Source organism: Haematobia irritans, chromosome 3 (assembly GCF_050003625.1).
Source record: "Haematobia irritans isolate KBUSLIRL chromosome 3, ASM5000362v1, whole genome shotgun sequence".
In the NCBI taxonomy this organism is placed as follows: Eukaryota; Metazoa; Arthropoda; class Insecta; order Diptera; family Muscidae; genus Haematobia; species Haematobia irritans.
This window is the reverse complement of record NC_134399.1, coordinates 106,971,817-106,996,615: the sequence shown is the minus strand read 5'-3', so window position 1 is coordinate 106,996,615 and position 24,799 is coordinate 106,971,817. Positions and strand designations below refer to the sequence as shown.

The 24,799-nt window shown below is 30.4% G+C and overlaps 2 protein-coding genes across 3 annotated transcripts in view; both read left to right on the top strand.

Annotated features, from left to right (window-relative positions):
* Window positions 1–24,799, top strand: part of LOC142232154 (uncharacterized) — a 68,384-nt gene that overhangs the window by 11,744 nt on the left and 31,841 nt on the right. The window lies entirely within an intron of this gene.
* Window positions 1–24,799, top strand: part of Pfrx (6-phosphofructo-2-kinase/fructose-2,6-biphosphatase) — a 48,486-nt gene that overhangs the window by 9,092 nt on the left and 14,595 nt on the right. The window contains exon 1 of one of the 2 annotated variants that reach the window (XM_075302874.1): window positions 5,622–6,099. The exons of the other annotated variant lie outside the window; for it this stretch is intronic. The gene's annotated coding sequence lies outside the window, so the exon portion shown is untranslated. Of the gene's footprint in view, window positions 1–5,621; window positions 6,100–24,799 lie in introns of those variants that run through there. 2 annotated transcript variants of the gene reach the window in all.

Below are 24,799 nucleotides of genomic sequence, written 5' to 3'. Positions count from 1 at the left end.
TTGTTATACTTTTTCCATTAACTATTTATTAATGTGATTAAACGCACTTCGTAACATAAATGTTGAAATACCACTTAGCATAATTAAGAAGAAAAGGAAATTATTTTTCTTAAACTCTTTAGAAATAAGTATAAATGTAAAGAAAAAAGTAGAAACGGAATGTTATGAAATAAATGAAATGAAATGAAATGAAAAAAAATAGTTAAGTGATTCAACTTAAAAATGGATATCTTTACATGAAAGAAAATTGAACTTGACAAATGACAATGTGGCTTTAATAATTTTGAAAAATTCTTCAAAATTCATGAAATTGTCTTTAAATTTGTTGACTTGACTTTTTGTATCTTAACTACAAAGATATATAGAATATTAATTCTACTCCCTGCGCAAAATTTCAAAGAAATAAGAGTGGCCTCTGTGGTCATATTAGAGTAAAGCGAGCGTAAGATATATGTGGGAGCTGTATCTAAATCTTAACCGATTTCAATAAAATATAGCACACTTGTCTATACTACTAATTGTACTCCTAGTGCAAAATTTTAAGCTAATTAGGGTAAAACTCTGGCTTGTGGGGCCACATAAGTACACATCGGACAAAATATATATTGGACCTAAAGGGTGATTTGTTAAGAGCTTGATAACTTTAAAAAAAAAAAAAACGCATAAAATTTGCAAAATCTCATCGGTTCTTTATTTGAAACGTTAGATTGGTCCATGACATTTACTTTTTGAAGATAATTTCATTTAAATGTTGACCGCGGCTGCGTCTTAGGTGGTCCATTCGGAAAGTCCAATTTTGGGCAACTTTTTCGAGCATTTCGGCCGGAATAGCCCGAATTTCTTCGGAAATGTTGTCTTCCAAAGCTGGAATAGTTGCTGGCTTATTTCTGTAGACTTTAGACTTGACGTAGCCCCACAAAAAATAGTCTAAAGGCGTCAAATCGCATGATCTTGGTGGCCAACTTACCGGTCCATTTCTTGAGATGAATTGTTCTCCGAAGTTTTCCCTCAAAATGGCCATAGAATCGCGAGCTGTGTGGCAAGTAGCGCCATCTTGTTGAAACCACATGTCAACCAAGTTCAGTTCTTCCATTTTTGGCAACAAAAAGTTTGTTAGCATCGAACGATAGCGATCGCCATTCACCGTAACGTTGCGTCCAACAGCATCTTTGAAAATATACGGTCCAATGATTCCACCAGCGTACAAACCACACCAAACAGTGCATTTTTCGGGATGCATGGGCAGTTCTTGAACGGCTTCTGGTTGCTCTTCACTCCAAATGCGGCAATTTTGCTTATTTACGTAGCCATTCAACCAGAAATGAGCCTCATCGCTGAACAAAATTTGTCGATAAACACATTTCGAACCGAACACTGATTTTGGTAATAAAATTCAATGATTTGCAAGCGTTGCTCGTTAGTAAGTCTATTCATGATGAAATGTCAAAGCATACTGAGCATCTTTCTCTTTGACACCATGTCTGAAATCCCACGTGATCTGTCAAATACTAATGCATGAAAATCCTAACCTCAAAAGAATCACCCTTTATATCTAAATCTGAACCGATTTCAATCAAATTTATTACACTTGACTACAGTACTAATTGTTCTCCTTGTGCAAAATTTCAAGCAAATTAGGGTAAAACTCTGGCTTCTGGGGCAATATAAGAGCATATCGGGCGAAATATATATATGGGAGCTATATCTAAGTCTGAACCGATTTAAATCAAATACGTCTCACTATCGACACTTCAATTACACTCCTGGTTTCTGGGACCATATTAATAGATATCAATTGCACTCCTGGTTTCTGGGACCATATTAATAGATATGGGGCGAAAGATATATATGGGAGCTATATCTAAAATTGAACCGATTTCTTCCAAAATCAATAGGTATCTATTCTGACTGACGGCCGTCCGTCTGTCACCTGGTCCACAGTGTGGCGCAGGGTATAAAAAAAGATGTGTATGTATTGCAACACTTTATTTTAGAGACGGTTTCTACTTGATTCATAGCGTAATTTCTACTTGAAGTCTAGTCTGAATTTAGAAATTTAAGTTGTCGTTAACACGTTTTTAAAGGGCTATGGTAGCACATGAATAAAAAAGCAGTAATAAAGAATTAATGCTATTCTCCGCTTTTTTGACACGGAATCAATTCCAAAATCTTCTGTGTATTCAAAGAAAGATTTACTACTTTTCTATCCACCCTGATGTATGTACACATATTCGCGAGTACATAAATGATGATAGTTCATATGGATATGTGCTTATATTCAATAGACATTCGTGTGGATAGCTTCGTCACAGTGTATAACCATTAATTTCTCTGAGAGAATTTGTGGAGAAAAAAATTAATTTTTTGCATTGTAGTCGTTAAGCTTTCGGCACGAGTGTCTGACTACTATTTCACTATTCTAGTTATTCAAGCATGTTTTTTTAGATATAATCGAAGAAAGTGCATTATTTGTGTATCATGTGACGTATTATTACGTTTGGAAGATTTGTTGTCATAAGTTCTATTTGTTGAATGGTTTTATTTGTGGTCCCTCATTTCTTTTATATTGTCATTAGTTTTATGCATCTATTTCAAAGGTTTCATTGATACAAGTGTATTATTCACATATACACTACTGAAGTGTACATATGGCTGTATACAATAATAAACAAATGGTTCTAAGGAATTTAATGTACAATGTTGTCAATCCAAATGGATGAAAATCCGCAAATTCCCATAAGGGTTTTTTGTTTTTGCAAGAATAAACTTTAAAATAAAATAATGTGATAATGAATTGGAAAATAGTTAAGATTAAAAATTGAAACCTATTTCAACTAATTTGATTCAGTTCAAGTGCAAAGAGATGTCACTATAAAAATCCAAAATATATTCTTAATTTCAAGAAAATTTTAACCAGCTTTTTATCTCTGATTATGATATCTCAGTTAATTTGAAGATTGAAGATGAAGAAGTCTTCATATCAGAAATTTATTTTTATTTACATACCCAGAAAAATTGGAAGCTGTTTCACAAACATTTATTTTTAGGAGGAGTGCACCGGGTACCCCCAACAAATTTTTTCCACTTCCGATGAAGTTCTTTTGAACCAGTCTTAGAAAATACTTGGCTGTTTAAAGCCAAAACTTAAATTTTAGACACTTAAATGTCGCAAAAAAGAATAGAAAATAAAAAATAACATGAAAATAAAACTAAAAATTACACCTCTGCGGGGATTTGAACCTGTGTCTGTTGATTTTTTCACTTCCAAGGAAGCTCATTTGAAAAGGTTTGAAAATTACTAGAAAGTTAAATTTTTTATTGCTACGTTAGCTAACGAAATTTTAAACCGTACTATGGACATATCTGTCATCTTGCCTATATATTTCATATGACAGGAACTTAACCGCTGAAATTTTTTCAGTAAAAGTTAACCGTAGAGAAGATATTTGCAATTTACTTCCTGTTAACTGGGAGTTAAAGCCTAACGGGGCTACATGAAAATGGCCGTAAATGAAAAAATAATATATTTCTACAAAATAGCAAAATTAAAACGATATATACATAAAAAAGAATCTTTTGAAAAGATATTTGAAAAAAATGCTGCTTGTGAGATTTGAACCTGTGCTTTTTTTTCATGCATACTAATAAAGAACATATCGAGAAGTAGTTAGAATGTTATGCCTTCGTGTGATATTACGATAATATCACAAACATTTGAATTGACGTTTCAACGCTCTGTGTTCAATGGCGTTTGTGTCCGAGTGTGCTAAGACGTTCTGTTATGTTGCCAACACCCACACACAAAAAAATTTCACGAAAAATTTTCCAATTAAAATTTTAATTGAGTTTTAAAAAATATTCAATTAAAAATTTAATTGATTCAACAATTTTTTTAATTGAAACAAAAATCAATCACAAAAATAATAGTATCAATTAATTTTTTAATTGGATCAATTAACTTTTTAATTGACCTTCAATTAATTTTTTAATTGATACTATCATTTCTGTGATGAAGACATTTCAATTAAAAATTAATTGGATCAATGAATTTCGTGATTGAATCAGAAAAAAAAATTTTTGTGTGCAGGTTCAACCCCCATGTCGGAGCGAACAAGTTTTTTAATTAGATAGATAGTTAGAATATGAAAAGTGTAATAAAAATATTGATAAAAATAAAAAGCGAATTGGCGAAAAATATTTTTTAGTTTTTTGTTTGTTCATCCAAATGAACTTCCCAGGCACAACTTCTAAAGTTATGCAAAGTATGCGAAAACGAAGTACTTGCGTCCTATGAAAAGCCCATGTAAAATTCATTGTGGAGCCAAACTAATTTTTTGGATGCTCTTTTTTTCGCTAGGAAATTAAAAAACCTAAAAAACTTTTGTTTGAAATTAAAGATCGAAAAACACATAAAACCTAAATAAAACTATTTTTTTTTTGTTTACTTTTTTTACTTCAAACATTGAAAAAAATATTTATGTGATATTAAGGATTACGCAACCTAAATTTTAGGATGCAAAATATTAAGGACAAATTTCTTTAAAACAATGAAATTTTAATTAAAATGAAGTTTATAATATTAGCTTCAAAATTTTTTTCATTAAATTTAGGACAAAAATTTTGTAAATTTGCGTCCCTCCGTTAAAGTCGCATGTCTTTGAACTATGGCTAATTTTCCTTAAAGTAAAGAAACATATTCTTGATTTAAAGAAATTGTCCTTAAATTAACTGAAATATTGAAACTTTAGATTAACAATAAAAACGCTTCAAATATAGGATAAGACTTATTTTGAGGATTTAGCGTCTTTGGTTTAAAGTTTTTTTTTTTTTTTGGAATTAAGAAAACATTTACTTTGAAGTATCCGTTATAATTTGGATTTTTAAACTGACATTTGTTTGCACGTGATTACCTCTATTAATAAACCTCGAAAAAGAGAATGAAAATTTGATAAGGGAGATCTGTATCCTTATTTTAATTTTATTGGTCCTGGATTTAATTTTTTTAAACTAAATAGGTCGCTAAATGTTTCATATGTTATAGACCACAATAATGACAAATGTAAATGTGCAGAATCTACTAACCTATATTATTTTGTCGCCTAATTTGTAGTCAAAACTGTTTATTAATCCATTTCACTTTATGGAGATTTACTGGCGAAGTTCCTTGTAGTTTTTGTTCTCGATGTTATTTTAGCACATTCTTTTAAGGGCAGAAAACGCTCTATAACATATAATAAAAAATACCTTAACCCTTGTAAGTATGGTCTATACATTGGCATCACTGTCATGCAATATAATTAGACGAAAGAGAGAGAGAACAGGAGAGAGAAATAATAAAAGATGAGTTGATAGCCAGAATTATTTGCAAATTTTTTTATATGGAATTTTTTATTTTCACTTATTGTAGTCATTCTTGTTTTGGCCGTCAACGTGTTTAAAACAGTCAAACCAAAGTAGCGCGATTTCGTATCATCATATACACCAATCTACCGCCACCACCATATCCGACCATCTGTTATTGAATCGACGTTGATGGTGGTTTGTTGTCGATACCGCGTCGTTGTCGGTGTTGTACGGTCGTCGTCCGATTGTTCGTCGTTCATCAGTCATTAGAGGTTCTTTTATTTGTGATCATATAACGCTAAAAGAAACTGCTAACCATAAATCGACGTCTACGTTGTGCGATATACCCTTATTGGTGGCGGCATATATTTTTTTTCCGTATTGCAATAGTTTTCAAATGGTCTTTGAAAAAAGTATCGTGTTTAAATATTTCTTGTTCTCTGTTAGTGCTTAAATATTCGCACACATACACATAAAAATCAATTGTTTACAACAATAAATTACAATAGTAATTTTTTTCTACTTGATTGAAATTGAAGAAAAAGACGTGAAGTGGTCCTACTATTTAATTGGCTTTTAATGCCAAACGGTGGAAGCGTCCTAAAGGCCTTATAACAACAATAAAAACTGGTGGCGCGGCCTAAGTGTAACCGGCAGCTGTTTTACTATTTATGGTTGTACCTCAATCTGTAAAGTGGAAAATAATCTTGTTTTATCTCAACATCAACATTAACACTAATTTGAAAACATCACTTGGTAAATTTTTATATTCTTTTTGTTGTTGTTAAATGATCGCCTAATAGGGAGAATGGAAACAGAGAAAAATATGTAAAATATAGAATGATATGTTTTAGAACCCTTACCACAATGCCCAATTACGAAAACCTGTTGATCTTTGCAAGCAAAACAAAAACAAATACCCAGAAAAAAAGAACAATGAACCCAAAGAATACGATCTTTCTGTCTGAAATGATTTTGGCATTAATGTTATTTCGATCATTCATGTTGAAAGTGTTTTCTTCGTTTTCCCTTAAAAAAAGATTTGTTGTTTGGCCAATTTTTTTTGTTCTAAGTAGACCCTGAAAAATATATTAACTTAAGATTATACACCTTAAATTTTAGAAAACTAAATTTACGAATTTTTTCAATGTAAAGAAAAGTAGAATGTAAATTTTGTTCAGATCAATACCCTCCAATGTACACCATAAAAATTAATTATCTCATTAAGTAGATTACGGATATTAAATAGATTACGAAGACGTAAAGTTTTTTTCTTTATATTAAGGACAAATTTAAATCCTTCAAAGATTTTTTACTCTAACAATTTTTATACGTTTTTTTTCATGAAAGAAAATATTTTTTTTTTTTGAGAAATTTCTATAATAATTAAAATCAAACGCAAACATTACATAAAAAATGTTTGTATATTTTTTCATGAAAACAAAGACCCCAATACACTCAAAAAGCGAACCTATATGGCCCTATTTGGCCAATTTAATTATATTTTAGTACATGGGATTGTTATGTATTGAGAAAGTTTTCTTGACTTCAATTATTTGTTGCGTATTTTAGTTAAATGGACTAAAAACGGGGAAAAATTATACACAAATGAAGCATAAAGATTTGCTAAATTCGTGCCTCTCACAAAATAGTTTAGAATTTCTTAAAATTTGTACATTTTTTCAATAATACGCCCATCTTGAACACTAAAGACATTTTTGCAATTTTGATCTCCAGTTTTTTTCTTAACACTACGAAATTTTCTTTTACAAGAGAAAAAAATTAATTATGTCTAACAAATTTTCTTGAATTTGTCGAAAAATGTTTACTTCTTTTTGTGAAATCGGCGCGTTATCTGGGTTTGTAATACAGTTTAGTTAAAATTTTCTAAAAGTAACCTAATTGTTCTAAAATTAATCAAAATTGTCCTTGCTGGTGGGATCATTGTTTTTAGAGTTTACTTGAGTGGCTTGTAAAAAATGTAATGAACTATTAAGCCGATAGCCTAAGTTGCTAGTTGCTTTTTTGTTATACATTTATTATAATTTGTAATTATAATAAAGATTTAAATAAATGAATAAATAAGTACACTGAAAAAAAAAAAAAACAGTGAACCCACAAGGAATAAAATGTTTGGTTAATTTTAGAAAATTTAGATTGTTAGAAATTTTTAACTAAACTGTAAATCTGATACCGATCTTTTGAAGAATACATTCGTGTAAATCAACCTTTGCAGATTTTCGTAGATAGACCCTATTTTTGTGGATTAAGGTGGGCATTACGTTCGAGTTTAGCCGCCAAAGTGAAAACTAAATCAGCAAAAAAGCATAAAATTATACATATTTTTTGCAATATTTATTATAACTTGATGGGGAATAGCCCAAAGTAAATTTTCACAAAGTTTGTATTCCTTAAAATGGATTATTAAAGAAAAGTAATCGTGAAAAAATGACGATTTTAGCGGCTAAACTCGAACTTAATATCCACCTTAATGCGGCGTATCATCTACATTTAAATGATGCCCGATTGCTGTACGTATACGTCATGCAAACACACACCCGTATCAGTCAAACATTAAAAAAAAGTGAACCCTCTATTTCACTAAAGCCAATTCAACTTTAGTTTAGTTCATGGAATTATTATGTTTGGAGAAAGTTTCCTTTACTCTAATATGTTTTTTGCGTACGTTAGTTACACGAACTAAAAAACGAGAAAAAATATACACAAATACGTACTTCTCACATATTTGCTAAATTCGTACTTCTCACAAAATAGTTAATTATTTCTTTAAATTTGTAAATTTTACTACAACGGCGCCCACTTGAACTTTGTATGGCACTAAAGACATTCTTGCAATTTTGAACTCCAATTTTTTCCTTCAAACTACACAGAAAAAAATTCCGTAGTTAAACTAACGCTAAATTTAACTTATTTTTATTGGAAAAAATATTTGCTTGTAGTTCAATTTTATTATTTTTATCGAAATTTTCCACAGCTTAATGAAATTTTACTTTTTTTAAGTATGTCTCAAAAATTTTATAAACTAAACGTGAGTATAAAGTTCAATGACCGTACACATAACATCAATATGAATTAAAACAAATGGCAATTTTCGTACGATTCCCAAAAATAGTAAGAATGAACTACTGTATGCACTGAAAAAAAAGCATGCCCGGTTCCAAAGATTTTGTCTTTACTCTAAAAATGTTGGTATTGATTCCGAGCCAAAGAAGCGGAGAATACAAGTAAGGACACTTTTAAGACACAATTCTCTTTTAAATTCGGGTTTTGTGTACTTGCTTCTAGGAAGCAAATTTTAATTTTTCGTTCTTTCAGCTTTTTTTCTTCATATGCTTTCAAAGTCCTTTAAAAACGAGTTAACGACAACGTTATTTTCCAAATTCAGACTCGACTTCCAGTAGAAATTATGATATGTTTCCAGTAAAAAATGTCTTTAAAATAAAGTGTTGAAAAACATGTCCTATATTTGAACGATTTTTAGCTTTGTAGTCAAGATGCAAAAATACAACAAATTTAAAGACAATTTCATTCATTTTAAAGAATTTTTCTGAATTATTAAAGTCAACTTGACCTTAGCCCAAAAAATTGTTCTTTCATGTTATGATACCCATTTTTAAGTCAAATCACTTAATTATAAGGACAATACGACTTCATTAAAAAGTTATCGACTTTTGGACAAGGAAAAAAAACTTTATATTAGAGAAATGCGTCTTCTATGCTAAGCAAAATTTGCATTCGTATTTTAAAGACATGAAATCTTTGACCTCACGACAATATTTTTTTCAGTGTGGTTAAAATGATCATGATTGGCGCCAATGATTTTCTTCTTTACTTTTAGTTAATTTTTTCTTCTATGAGATGATGTAATTTCGTGAACTGCAGTTAAAAAGTACAACAGGGCATTAAAATTTCCTGGTTTTAACAACGATTTGTGGAAATCTCGAAATGCGGAGTAAAATTTAGTTCAATTTTCGTGCGTGGTAGTTCATTCTTCCTATAAAACAGTTCACTTTTTTTCGGTGTATAAAATTTTCTTTAACAAGTTTTTCTTCGTGGTGGGTTCACTGTTTATTCAGTGAATTTAGGGGTAAGCTGATTTTATATCTAAAAAATATTAATTTTTTTTCAATGTACACGAATCGCTAAAATCTGCGTTCCGGTAAAGTATAACAAATTTTCTTTAATGTAAGGCAGGTCAAGTTGAAAGATGGGCTATATCGGTCCAAGTTTTGATATAGTCCCCATATAAACCGACCTCCCGATTTGGGGTCTTGGGCTTATAAAAACTGTAGTTTTTATCCAATTTTGTCTGAAATTGAAAATCTAGAGGTATTTTAGGACCATCAAAAAGTGTACCGAAAATGGTGCCTATCAGTCCATGTTTTGGTATAGCCCCCATATGAACCGATTTCCCGATTTTGCTTCTTGGGCTTCTAGAAAGTGTATTTTCTATCCGATTTGCCTGAAATTGGAAATCTAGAGGTATTCTAGGACCTTAAAGAGGTGTGCCGAAAATGGAGTGTATCGGTCCATGTTTTGATATAGCCCCCATATAGACCGATCTCCCGATTTTACTTCTTGGGCTTCTAGAATCCGTAGTTTTAATGCAATTTACCTGAAATTTAAAATCTACAGGTACTCTAGGACCCTAAAGACGTGTGCCGAAAATGGTGAGTACCGGTCCATGTTTTTATATAGCCACCATATAGACCGATCTCCCGATTCTAGAATCCGTAATTTTTACCCACTTTGCCTCAAATCGGAAATCTAGAGGTACTCTAGGAAAATAAAGAGATGTGCCGAAAATGGTGATTATCGGACCATGTTTCGATATAGCCCCCCATATAGACCGATCTCCCGATTTTACTTCTTAAGCTTCTAGAATCCGTAATTTTTACCCAATTTGCCTGAAATTTGAAATTTAGAGGTATTCTACACGCTCACAAAAAATCGCTTCTGTAACATATACTCCCAAACATATTTTGCTTCAAGCATATATACATTTTTGGGTATTGCCCAAACATTTATATGTTTGATCTCTTCCAATATATAATATGTTTGAAAGCATATTAGTCTAAACAATATATGTTTGGGTAGTCTAAGTTTCAAACATTTTGTATTTTTGCATCCAAATTCAATAATGTTGTCTTCCAAAAAACAATATGTTATTATGTATATAATATGTTTGGAAGCATTTTGCACCCAAAAATATTATATGCTTAAAAAAATTCTCCCAAACAATATTGTGCTCAAAATTTTATTTATTTATTTATATATTTACAATCATAATGAATTATGAAAATAAACAGGTAATATAGGTGCTAACAACATAGGTTTTCGACCTGAATGCTCAAAATTTTGTTTCTGCCCAATTGTATATTCCCCAACATCTTTCTCACTTCCACGAGATTTTTTTAGTTCTTAGCACCTTTTTCTGTAATACAAACATTGTAGAAGAAATTATTCAATTGTATGATTTTTTTTATTTTAATTTTACCTTTTGCCGGACGGGGATTCGAACAGCGGACCACACAGTTTGTAAGGATCAAAGAAGTAGCCGATCAATTGCCCAAGGAAAAATAAAATGTTAATTTTGTAATAACAAGCAACAACCACCAACTTAATTCAATATCGCTCCCTGTTAAATAGCGCTCCAAGCTACTAAACACATATATGTTTATAGGCTATTTCTAAATTAATATATGTTTGCATCCAAACATTTTATATTTACAAACATTTTATGTCCCAAACATAATATGTTGTAACATATTATCATATATGTCCCAAACATGTTATGCTAGTTTATGAACATTATATGTTTGCATTCAAAAATATTGTGTTTAAAAATTTGTGTTCCAAACATATAATGTTTATAGCCAAACATATGAAAAACAGTCTTTTTCATCCGTGTAGGACCATAAAGAGGTGTGCCGAATATATTGAGTATCGGTACAGTTTGTGATATAGCCCCCTTATAAATCGGCCCTCCGATTTGGGGTCTAGATTCTAGAACTACAATTAAATGTACTGAATACTGTGTGTATCCTTCCATGTTTTGGTATAGCCCCGTTACACCGAACTCCCGATTTTACTTCTTAGGCTTCTAGAATCCGTAGTTTTTATCCGATTTGCCACAAATTGAAAATATACTGGCAATTTAGACCCATAACAAAGTGTATATGATTTAGTTTTATCGGTCCATTTGGTAAGACCTCCATATAGACCGATTTCACTTATTGAGGGTATAGAAGGCGCACTGATCATGAAAATTGCTTGAAACTGAATGCAAAATTTCCAGATTATAATTCTCGTAATCATTTAAATAATTGGGATGAAAATCTACAGATTTTAGATTTCAAATCAATGCGTTATTTCATCATTTTTTTGCAACCTTACAAGAGATGTTTATGATTCCTCTAAAACTCAAACTCAAAAATGGTTCTTATAAATTCAGAATCTGATCTAGTCTTCATAGGTAAAATCTTTACATTTATCTGTGGTTTTTTTATATTTGTTTAAGGATTTTGCTATTGATTCCGAGCCAAAGATGCGGCTTCTTTAAAATAAAGACATTTTTTACGGACCTCTCTGGCTTTAAATCTAGGATCGATAAAATTAAAATTGGCTACAGATCTCATTCATTGAATTTTTATTCTCTGTTTGCGATATATTAATAAAGGTATTCATGTACAAATTCCAGTTTCAAAATCCAAATTATGCCTTCAAAGTAAAAACTGTTTTCTTAATGCTAAAAAACTTCTTAATGCTAAAAAAAACTTTAAACCAAAGATGCAAATCCTTAAAATAAGTCTTATGCTATGGTCACACTGGGCAAATATTTGACAAAAATCAAAAAAGAATCCGTCGCCACAGCCAAACCAGCGGACATTTTTAGCTCATATTGGATATATAATATCATGGTAGGATTATTTTTCAAAAACCGTATCCAGATATTTGGAAAATGGTTCTGGAAAAATGTTTGACGCTCATTTTGGTCAAATATTTGCCTAGTGTGACCATAGCCTTAGTCTATATTTGAAGCGTTTTTATCTTAAATTTAATAATTCAATATGTCAGTTGAGTTAAAGACGATTTCTTTAAATTAAAAATGTTTTTCTTAATTTTAACAGAGGAACGCAAAATTTCAAAATTTGTAACCTAAATTTAATGAAAAATTTTTTTGAATCAAGGATTATGAACATTCTTTTAATTAAAATGTCATTATATTAAAGAATTTTGTGCTTAGCATAATAAGTTGCATAATCTTCCATATTAGGTCCATATTTTTTTTTCAGTGTACGTGAATTTTAATGTAACGATGATATATATATCATAATATTAGTTTTATAGAGCCTAGACTTAAAGCTGTATAGCTTCCTAAAAATGTGTACCTATACTTTAAAGAAACGGCATCTTGGGCTCGGAATCAATACCAGAAACGTTAAGGGAAAATCAAAATCTTTGCATCCATGTAAACTTTTTTGAGTGAATATATATTTAATCTCGCAATACATATGGACTATTTAAAATGTCTTTTTTATTGTACATATTTTCTTTTCTTTACATTTTGTTGTACATAATATGACAAATCACGCTGAATGGGCGAAGTTTTAGGTTCATTAAACTGATAAAAACTCTTTTGTGTCATAAAAGAAAATAACCTACTTGAATACAAAAATTTTAGCTAGATTAATGAAAACAATTTACATATGTTGCTTGTAGTAGTATATTATATTACATTCTAATTGAATATATCTGATTCTGTAAACTCTGTGATAAATGACTAAGTCATTTTAATTTTAAAACGTGTTCAAACATTCCTATAATGACTAATACTGACTAGTTGTATTTGAAAATATTTCTAATTTCATGACATAACCATTTAAATCGGCGTTGAAAGTGGATCTCACGGACATATCTATTTTTATCTCCTTTAGTGTCTGACTGTACCAGTAAAAATAATTTAGTTTATTGTCCTTCCTTTAACAAAATTTAAAAAATGCTGAAACCGATATCATCGAATGTATTACGACCCAGTTTAAATCCATGTAAAAGATAGATCTTACTGACCATCTATTTCAAGTTTTTCCGCTGATATTATATAAAATTCATCTCCAATAGTCTCCTATCACTACACTGGGAGGGAGGGGTGCCTGGCCTCAGGAATTTACACAAAAAAATTGTTGATTTAATATGAAAGATAAAAAAATTAGTACACGCAATATTAAGGATACATTTCTTTAAAATTAATTTTAATTAAAAGAAAGTTTATAGACTTTGCTTTAAAAATATTTTTCTTTATATTTAGGACAAGAATCTTCGAAATTTGCGTCCCTCCATTAAATACGTATGTCTATGAGTTAGGCAAATTTCCATTAAAGTACAGAAATATTTTTTATTTAAAGAAGTGATCTTTAAATTGATTAATATATTGAATATTTAGATTAAAAATGAAAAAACTTCAAATATAGACTGAGACTTATTTTGAGTTTCTTTTTTTTTTGAAATTAGGAAAATGTGTTTTACTTTGAATAGAATAGAATTAAAGCTACACTCAAAAAAAGTTTACTTTGATCCAAAGATTTTGACCTTCCCTTAAGGATTTTGGTATTGATTCCGAGCCAAAGATGCGGCTTCTTTAAAATAAAGAACTTTTTTAGCGACGTATCTGGCTTTAACAGGTTGGCTGATAAGTCCCCGGTCTAACAAAGAAAAACACAATTTTTTTTTGTGTCAAAATTCGTTTTTATTATTCAACATAGTTCCCTTCAAGAGCGATACAACAATTATAACGACCTTCCAATTTTTTGATACCATTTTGGTAGTACTCCTTCGGTTTTGCCTCAAAATAGGCCTCAGTTTCGGCGATCACCTTTTCATTGCAGCCAAAATTTTTCCCTGCGAGCATCCTTTTGAGGTCTGAGAACAAGAAGAAATCGCTGGGGGCAGATCTGGAGAATACGGCGGGGGGAAGCAATTCGAAGCCCAATTCATGAATTTTTGCTTGGTGGAACAACACTTTTTTCTTCTTCCTATGGTGCCGTTTTGCCGCGATTTCGACCTTCAAACGCTCCAATAACGCCATATAATAGTCGCTGTTGATGGTTTTTCCCTTCGCAAGACGATAAACCACCGCTAAAAAGTTGTTGGTGTTCGCTCGAATCTGAGATTGACCCTTTCGTATGCAAGGGATGCATGCTAACCGTTTTACGACGGTGGTTCCAAAAGGCACACGATCTTATGTCAAAGCAAACAACCTTAGACTCAAAAGCAAAGGAGTTGTTGTGCTTGTATCAAAATGTAGAATATCCGAGCAATATAACAGCAAAAAATGGAGCACTATTTCAGCAGGATTGTAAGGGAGAGAGGCAGTACCAACTGCTTACAGCGCTGATTTTTGTGGGCGATGTCCCGATTTAGAGCAGCTTCTACATAGCGCTGATATAATAGCTCATTTGAATAGAAATATTGCTCGGAAGTGATATATAATCTTGAGTATAGCATTGTTAGCATGAAGGAAAACAGCACAACCTTTCATGCATCTATATTCCATGAATTGGTTGCAATAACGTAACGTAGTTTTATTACTCGTTTACGTTATTGCCACCGATTCATGCAGTGTGGATGCACTGCCTACTTTATTATATACCAAAAAGCGCAACTAAACTCGTACTGCAGAAGTAATTTTTGCTGGGATGATGGGAACTTTTTCAATTCACTATTTTAAAATTATTTAACCGAGAGCTCGTACGAGTATTTGACCCTATGGCCGTACTCCCATCGTGAATTTGAATTGAAATTTTAAATAAATCAGATATAAATATTGGCTCAAAAAAAATCATAACTTCCAACTCATTTCGTCAGCACAGAGGGTGTCATATTCGTATGCATGCCGAATACGAAGTACTTTTTTATTTAGGTAATTTTAGAGAGCAACGTAAGGATTACAAATAAACCAGTATGGATACACTGAAAAAAGCCATTGCAATGGAATATACCCAAATATTATATCTGTGCACCATGCAAATCGTTTTTAGAGGATTCGGAACAATGAAAATAGGTTATGATAATTTAGAAACTATCGAATCAATTAAACAATTTTGTTGACCAAATTGAGCTGTTGGAATTTGTAAAGCTTCGTTTCAGCTACTCTATACACTCCTACTTCTCTTATGAAGTTAACATATTTGAATTCAATATTAGTCTTGTCCACATTCCTGTTATTCTAGTTTATAAATATAGAAATAAGGGGCCAATATTGTGTTCAAGTATATTTTGCAGAAACTTTTTAATTTAATAAATATACGCATATATATACAATTCTATACCTTAATTTCATATGGAATTTAGATGATTTATGACGAATTGTTTGAATATCTTTATTTTTAATTTATGCAATAATATTATTATAAAGTTATTTTAAATCTACCAAAATTGGCTCTCCAGAAAATCTTTTACATGCGACTTAGCATTATACAGAATTATGGCCTTGATATGTATAGAAATTTCCCTTAGTCTGGATACATAGAAAATAGACAAACATTTCATTTCCTACAAGAGGTCTATAATATTCCGTTGTTATTCAAATAGTTTCACACATATATAGACACTAAAAAAAACAAATGAAAATGTGATAGACAAAAAATATAGTTGCTATATTTCTTGTCTATCACCTTTTGAACACACAATTAACGAAATCACTACACGACACGAAAATCACTTTCGACTCGAATAAAACCAGAGAGACATGTTTTGTATTTCCCGCCATTTCTAATAGAAACCAAATTATTTATAGAAATACGACATAAAAAAATTCTGAAATTTATTCTGTCAGTGTCATTTGCACAATAAATAAGTAAATATGCAAAACCAAATAAACAAAATTATATAAAGAAAAATAAAAAATAACAGTTTTTCTTTTTCCAATATAGTTTTTTTTACGTGTAAAGAAGACAATAGTTTTTTTTTTTTTTTGATATTCTCTTATATAAAAGAAATTGTATGAGAATTCTCTAATGAGATTACACATACTTAAAGATAGTATGTATGATAAATATTAGCGACTTGAGCATGAATATGAAAACAACAGCTATTGATTTTATTTACAAACATGTGGTTGCTGTCCATGTTTGTTTGTAACAGAGAATACCGGAAAGCGCTTCACTGACACCACTGTCTGATTTTATTATATGCATAAACACATCAGCTGCTCAATGTAAACTAAAGAAATTTACTAACGGAATATATACAGTGGGTCGATAATGTTTTCTAACAAATTGCATTTTGAATCATATACTTCTGTATGACAATAAAAACCTCTAGTTATTTAATTATAGACCGCAAGTTTTTTGAGCAATGTAGGAAAATGTTGGGCGTTGCTTCTGATTTCTTTGACCTTTTTTGTTTGTTTTTGAAGCTCGATCGATTAAATTGTTTGGCTTAAACAATAGAAATAATAAGTGAAAGCTCCAGTTTGTCAAAAAACGCAATGGTTACGATGAAATTGCCTTATTGATCATGTATTCATCTACAACACATTTTTATCACTTTCTCAGTTTATTCACACCGGATTGAGGATTGAAGAACCAAAACACAATCCCGCGGCAATAACCGAATGTGTGAAATGGCCCATCTAAGGAAGGCGATGAAATCAATGCAAAAGTCCACATCGTCTCGGGGATGTAAAATCAATTTTTTCAATTGTACCAAAGAGAACCAAAAAGTGTACTTTTTGGATTCAAATTGTAACAACTTTAGTAATACTCGCGCCAATTTTGTTACACCTTATTCGGAGCATGTTGAAGAATTTTTGAGATATCATAAAATTTGCGTTTTCAGTCCCCTAAATCATTAAACAATTTTTGTTAAAATCTCTAGACTTTTAGTATCAGCTAATGCTCTTTCTATTAATGAAGTGACAATATTATCTACACCAAGTAATAATTCCGTCAGAAGTTTTTGAAATTTAGATATTGGTATGTCCTCTTTAACCACACTAAAACATCGAGAAGTTTTACATATAGATTTTACTTTTTACTCTTTTGCAACAACAAAAGGTCAATATCAATCAATATTTTATTGGTGATTGTCATACATACCGATCTTAAGATTTAAACTGAAGGCTAAATTTTTTATTCAATTTGTCCGAGAATTGTTTGGATAGTATTTTTTGGATAGTATTTTTTGTTTCAAATTATACCAAATTGTTCATTTGAATATACCAAATTTAGTATTGTTGTACGAACTTTTACATCTCTTCTGCTGGTGATACGAACAAGAAGAGAAAGAAAAAAAGCATAGCAAAAAAAATCAATGAAAATATTCTTCATTGATCTGGAAGTGGTGCAAAATTGGCTCAGAAGCAATGCACTTTACACGGTCTTGTCATAGGGCGGAAGTCATCTTTTTAAACATCCGTTGCTTTGCTTTCGCATTAGTTCATCAGATTCGACGCTATTTCAGTATTTCGGAACAGAACACTTTTTAACATTTTTTGGACATGGACAAGATTTCTGTCGAAACGACAACATGCTTACTCGATGGGCAGGTCTACTGAGACCGCATTGCATGAACTAGTCAGATTTATTGAAAAGCTGACAAGTTATTGAAGGTCCATTCGAGTTCAATATTAAATGGGTTAACAACTCTGAATTTTGGTCAAGCGATACTGAGGCTATTCATTTCCTGTACATGGCACCTATAAATCTATATTATGTTGTGGTTTGGTGGCCGGCGCATCAGCTGCCGACAAGTTTGGATACATTTCATAAACAGATTCCCTTAATGTCATGCTGCATCTATTGCTTTCAGACATATTGGCCAAACAATCAGCTGCAACAACGACTGTACGGTTGTGATTTAAATAAGTTTAGATAAAGTTAAGGAACAGGATCCCTTAATGTCATGCTGTATATATTGCCTTTAGACATATTGACCAAACAGTTAGCTGAAACAACGGCTGTGCGGTTGCACGAGCTATAGCTAAGGTCGGAAAGGCAATGTCACATTTCGGTTTTCAAAATAATGCCAGATGTGCCAAACGTACCCAGCAAAAAATTTGTGGATTATACAATGGCGAAACAACTTTTCGACAAGAAGTTTCAACCCAAATTCCCAGCTGTGAGGCGTGGTGCACACCGGCCCCAGGGCATAAACGTTATATAAATTTCTAGGTTTCGGAGTATACTCTAAAGACCTGGAACTTAAAATAGCGAAAGGATTACCTAATCACTGTAGAGGGCTGAAATATTAGCAATAAAAGAGGTGGCAAATTTGCTGGGGAGTAATGTTATAATAAATTTCGGCATAAATATATACCCAATAGTCAACCTACAATAAAATCCTTGGATTGTCATAAATCTCTCAATGGGATGGCTGAGCAATATAACATAATATTCACGTACTATGGGTGCATGGCCACAGGAACATATCTTCCATTGTGGGAAAAGCGATCAGTTTGCAAAATTTCCATTTCAGATTTCTATGTCTACATACGTCAATTGAGTGTTATAAAATCTCCAGTGTTATCAATATTCTATTTTTATTAAAATTATCACCTGAAGTGCAAAGTGCAAGCAATTAGTGATTATTTTTCTCTTAATATGCAAATAAATATACACATTACCTATACAATTTGTTTCTGTATAATATTTACAATTTGTATTCACTTAAGTAAATAGAAAACAGAACAAAACACATAAGTAACAACAAAAACATTATCGGAGAAAATTTATAATTTGGACACTTGCACCTGTCACAAAATATTCGTTAATCGATAATAAATACATGATTGATTATTGCCGAATCGAAAATCAAACCGTATGTAGTAGGTACACATCGACCATCTTGTTGGGCAGGGGGATTATCGAGCTAACTGATCGTGTATTAATATCGGCAAAGTATTTCTGCTACAATAGGATTTGGACGTATGAACGATAACGTTAATTAAAATCAAGTTTTTTTTTGAAGTAATACAAAGCTGATAAAAATGATAAAAATAAAATTGAAGAGCTTTGTGTATATAACGGACCATATAACAAAATATGATTTAAATTCTTATTCGATTTTGAAGAATATTTTTTATTAATAATATTGTTTAGATATTTGTCAAATGAGAAGTATTCTTTTAGACAGTACACATATGTTCACCATAAAAATGCATTGCATTTCGATCATCATGGTATACTGAATAATTAAGAAATATAGGAAAGATCTTGAACAGGACAAAAAACGTTCATATTTTCATGTTCATTAGCATTTCAAAAAGCAGCCTGAGTTAGTCAGGATTTGTCATGCCTATTTGAAATCTGGACACAGATCTCGTTTACCGAATTTTAAACTTTTTTAATGTATCGTTATCGTTGAGTTGTCCCAAATGTAGGTTACAAACAATTCTTATTTAGTCAATTTTATTTTCGGTGTATATTATTTAATAATAGGTAATTAATAGGAATATGATGACAGCATTCCATAATAAAATTTACATAGATTATTATATTACGTTGTCATCAAAAAATAACCGGCTGATTTCAAACGCTTGATTTTCCGCATTTTCATATCTCTCCTTGCACTTCACTATATATATATATATATATATATATATATATATATATATATATATATATATATATATATATATATATATATATATATATATATATATATATATATATATATATATATATATATATATATATATATATATATATAATATATATATATATATATATATATATATATATATATATATATATATATATATATATATATATATATATATATATATATATATACATTTTTCAACTTTTATTAACACCAATCGCGCTTAAAAAAGTACGATGGTGTTATTGGAAAAAGTTATGACGTTGTTTCACTATCGGCATCAATTAATGCGAAATATATTTCGCCGCAAAATGAAAATAGTAACTCATAAAAATGATTATTTTGCTTGTAATTTGAACTTTTACCCCCATTTTCATGAAGCTCAGTTAGTGCTACGTTAGCTAACGAACTTTTAAACCACACTATGGACATATCTGTCACCTTGCCTATATATTCCCGATGTCAGTTAAGAACTTAACTGCCGAAAATTTTTCGGTTAAACTTAACCGGAGAGAAGATATTGGCAGTTTATTTTCTGTTAACTGGTAGTTAAAACCAAACGGAGCTACATGAAAATGGCCGTTAATAGGGAACAGAAAAGTTTCAGTTTAAAATTCCAACCTATTCCAATATGGAAACTATAGGATTATGGATCATATTGCAATCAGTTATCTTACCCGCTCCCTAATGGCATGCCCATTTTACCATTTTTATTTAAATCCCATATATGAGTAGTGACAATTCATCGATTAATCTGTTATAACTTGAATTTTGAAGTTGAAATTTATCTGATCGAAAATCTTTGAATACCAGTTTTCTTTTTTAGTATAATTGCAATAATTATCCACCGCTGAAAAACTTTTTCGGTGTTTGATCGAAACTGGGTTTGATTGGTCGGAAATTCTTCGCACTCGAGTGAGAGGCTTTTCCCGTTTTAGGTATGAAAACGATTTTTGTTTCCCTCCACTTTCTTGGATATATATGCTAAGTTGATACATATATATAGAATGTATCAATATATATAGAATGTATCGCCGACAACCAGGGGATGATTCTGTCAGTCACTGCTTGTAACTCCGCCGGTGTAATTGCATCAATGCAAACGACTAGAGGATGTATTTTGGATACCAACAGACAGTTCACAAGTTATCAGATGTCATTTGACAAATGTCCGTTACACTCAAAAAATGTGAACTCTCTATTTCATTAAAGCCAATTTAACTTTATTTTAGTTCATGGAATTGTTATGTTTGGAGAACGTTTCCTTTACTCTTATAATTTTTAGCGTACGTTAGTTAAATGAACTAAAAATCGGGGAAAAATTATGCACAAGAAAATAGTTCATTAAAATTGTAAAATTTATCAAATCTACTTCCATCATGAACTTCGTATGTCACTAAAGACATTCTTGCATTTTTTAACTACAATTTTTTCCTTCAAACTATAAAATTTTCTTTAACTAGTGAAAAAAATGTATTATGTCTTATAAATTTCGAAATTCGAAATTTTTCGAAAAATATTTACTTGTTTTTGTGATATCGGCGTGAAGCCAGCGTTTGTAATACAGTTTAGTTAAAATTTTCTTAAATTAACCAAAAGATTTCTTCCTGGTGGGTTCACTGTTTTCTCAGTGTACATAGTATATCTGTGAAAGACAGTTGTTGCGGCATGCATTTACTTCAAAATGCATTGTTGCACTTTTTTTGTCTGGAATATAAAATGATTTGTCTTCATTGTACAACAACTATTGGTCTTTTTCAAGAGATCGCAACATCCATTAAAGCACGCAGAGGTTATTAATATATCATCCTGTTTGTTTTTTTTAATTAACCGAGCGAATGGCGACTGGCGGTTGGCGACTTTGTTTGTACATCTTAAGGAAGGTTGCATTTATTATTAATATTTATGTTTGAAGTTATTTGTTTTCGTTTTATAATGCCCATATGCAAAACAATTTATTGACAGTTTATCAAAGGAAAAGAATGGTAAAAGTACACTCTTAGAAAAATATGTTTTCATATGTTCCGATATAAACAAAATGTGTTTCGGGCACAATTTAAAACACAATATATTTAAGTGCAAACATGTAATGTTCCTAAACTAACACTAAATGTTTGGGACATCTATGTTAATATGTTAGAATATATTATGTTTGGGGCATGAATGTTTCATAAAAATCATATGTGTGAATGCAAACATGTATAAATTTACAAATTTCGACTAAACATACATATGTTGTGATATTTTATTCAAAGCGACAGAGAGAGTATAGAGAAAGAAATAGAGATGGAAACCGGGAGAGTTGACAAAAGATATCAACATAACACAGCGAAAGAATCAAAATAGAACAATTTCTGTGAAACCGCTTGTATGTTGTTTCAGAAAACTGTTTGATAAGGCCAAAAATTTGATATGCTTAAGTTTAAATATTATTTAATTTGAATAAAGAGAATGGACATTCGGAACCAAGAGAATAGACATTTGAAAAAAAAAAGCCAGTGTTTCCGCCTTGAGAGCAGCATTTTCTGTATGTGTGGACATGTGTTTTGTTTATCATTTTGGCATTATGGGCACAATAAAATGAAATAAGGAGGAAATAGTGAAAAATTACACAGTAAAATGTATAAAAACAAAGGTTAGTTCCTCTTTATTAATAAGTAGTCCAAGAGGAGTTGACGGACACCTTCAAATATAAAAGCGGGCATTAAGTTCGAGTTTTGCAGCTAAAACAATTTAAAAATTTTATTTTCTTTAAAATGAATTATTAAAAAATAAAAGGCTAGTAAAAAACTGCTCACGCCTAAATAAATTTATGTTTATATTATAAAATTATTTATGTATGTTTATACTCGACTCCACGTTCTTCTTTTGTTAGTTTTTGAATTCCTTCCAAATTTTAAAGTTTTGTACCAAAAACAGTTTTTTGTTACAAAATTGTTATTTTTGCAATAAAAAATAATATTTTACCCAAAAATCAGTCAATTTCGTTTATATCAAGCACTGTTAATGACTATAAATCTTTAATAACCCACATTTCGAAGTTTTATTACAAAAATTTAATATAGTATAAATATAAATGTGTAAATTAACAAAAAAAAAAAAAAAAAAAGTGTTCGGTCGGAGCAGGGATTGAACCCACGACCCTTTGCATGCAAGGCAGACATGCTAGCCACTGCTCCACGTGGCAAACAAATGTATGTTTCTGTTAAATAATGTTATGTTTGCATGGGCTCGAGGGCGCTGCAAACTATGCTATATAAATGTAACTTATAACGATAATTATCTGCTGGTGACCATAACAGCTACGTAGCCCAGTGGATAGTGTGTTGGCTTACAAACTGTATGGTACTCGGTTCGATTCTCCGTGCAGGCGAAAGGTAAAATTTAAAAAAATTATAAAAGTGAATAATTTCTTCAACATTATTTGTATTACAGAAAAAGGTGCCAAGAATTAAAATATTTCGTGGAAGTGAAAATAACGAGTATGTTAGGGAATGAGCACAATCGTCTTTGGGAAAAATTCTTCCAAGCATATAATATTTTTGGGCTCAAAATGTTTCCAAACATATAATATGTTCACATAAAACAAACATATTAATGTTTCGGCAGTATCCAATAATATATGTGCTTCCTGCAAAATATGTTTGGAACATATGTTAAAGAGGCGATTTTTTTGAGGGTGTAGGCTTGAAGTGTTTATACCTTTTTTGTACACGGACGAAAAAGGCTGTTTTTCATATGTTTTGGGTGTAAAAATTATATGTTTGCAATTCAAGTATTTTAACACAATATTTTTAAATGCAGGCATCAATGTTCATAAAGTAGCATAACATGTGTGGGACATTTATGTTAATATGTTACAACATATTATGTTTGGGACATATAATGTTTGTAAATATAATATGCTTGGATGTAAACATATATTAATTTAGAAATAGCCTATAAATATATATGTGTTTAGAAAGAGAGACCTAGAGAGTATGCTGCAAGGAAAAGAATGGAAGTAACAAACTGGCGGCTTAAAAAAAAAATATATATATAAATATATATATATATATATATATATATATATATATATATATATATATATATATATATATATATATATAAAATATATATATATATATATATATATATATATATATATATATATATATATATATATATATATATATATATATATATATATATATATATATATATATATATATATATATATATTATATATATATATATATATATATATATATATATATATATATATATATATATATATATATATATATATATATATATATATATATATATATATATATATATATATATATATATATATATATATATATATATATATATATATATATATATATATATATATATATATATATATATATATATACATATATATACATATATATATATATATATATATATATATATATATATATATATATATATATATATATATATATATATATATATATATATATATATATATATATATATATATATATATATTCACCAAGAAAATTTCAATACAATTTTTTTCTACCCGTGTATGCCTATGGTGAAACATAATATGTTTGGACAATACAAACAATATTTTGTTTGGACCAATCCTGAAAATATATATGCTTGAAGCAAAATGGGGGTATATGTTATATATAGGGAGCCACCGTGGTGCAATGGTTAGCATGCCCGCCTTGCATACACATGGTCGTGGGTTCGATTCCTGCTTCTACCTAACACCAAAAGTTATTATCCCACATAAGTAATACTGGTGACATTTCTGAGTGTTTCAAAGCAGTGAAACCACTTAGGTTTCCCTGCAATG